This window comes from Pyxicephalus adspersus, chromosome 7, assembly GCF_032062135.1.
Source record: "Pyxicephalus adspersus chromosome 7, UCB_Pads_2.0, whole genome shotgun sequence".
Classification (NCBI taxonomy): domain Eukaryota; kingdom Metazoa; phylum Chordata; class Amphibia; order Anura; family Pyxicephalidae; genus Pyxicephalus; species Pyxicephalus adspersus.
The window spans coordinates 19,313,030-19,314,201 of record NC_092864.1 but is presented as its reverse complement, the minus strand read 5'-3'; positions in this window follow the sequence as shown (position 1 = coordinate 19,314,201).

Below are 1,172 nucleotides of genomic sequence, written 5' to 3'. Positions count from 1 at the left end.
GGGGCTTATTTTTCATTTTTACCTAAAAAGGGGGGGCTGTCTTATTTGATGGCCCTGCCTTATCATCGGGGAAACACGGTAACAGCCAGGCAATTAGGATTTCTGAAGAAGGTCAGTAAGGGCTACACGTGTGCTTCTCTTGTAATTTTAAAGATATTTGACATAGGAGGTTTTTTTTATGGTGGCAGTCGTTCTCTGACGCCTAGGTTAAATACATGATGTGAGTGTGGGGCATCACCACTTCACCGCCACTTTAAAGACCAAGGACTCAAGTAAGAAACGCAGAGGAAGCAGAGGTAAAAAAAAATAAAATACATTATGAGGGATGATGGGGGGACAGGGACAGTTAAATCTCAATCTCAAAATTTTCCTTCTATTGTAGGTCTGGTCCCTTATTATTTAATACAAAATTGACCTCTAAAGATGCAACATATTTAGGTTAAGAGTAAAGAAAAGAGAAAAACATTTTATTATGTACATCTACATTCCTTTCTGTCTCAAGAAGCATCTGAAAGTAAAAGATGGTCTCTGCAAACTCTAGGAAATGCTCGTTAGGTGTCATGAAAATGACTTTCAATCTAATTCTGTTTGGGAGGCCACTTCATCCTATTTTTTTGCACATTTAGTCCCAGGGAAATAGTCCCATGTTCAAATGTAAATAGTGGATCTCCCTAACAGAAGAACAGACAGTGGAGATAATGACTAGGGATCAGCGAACAAAATTTTAAAACTCGATCTCGCTGAAAATTCAGCCATTCTCGCTTACCGAAATTGTAAATCGACGATCGAGTTTGAATTATTTAAAAAAAACAAAAAAAGAATGCAGGCTGTGCTGATCAATGAATGCAGCGCCAGCTGCATTCATGGAACAGCTCAGTGTGCGATCCTCGGCACTAGAGGGTAAATGGGGACAAGTCTCCCCATTCAAAACCTCTAGTGCTCAGCCAATCGGAGAGCACCAGAGGTTTTGAATGGGGGGACTTGTCCCTATTTCACCTCTAGTGCCAGGGATCGCAAACAGGAGGATTCTCAGGGCTGCATGAACGAACTCAGCCCTGAGAATCCACTGTGATCCTGGGGCACTAGAGGTTAATTAACCTCTAGTGCCCGGGGATCGCAGTAGAACTGCAGAACTCTCAATAGAGTTTCTCTATTTCTCCATGGAGTTTCTC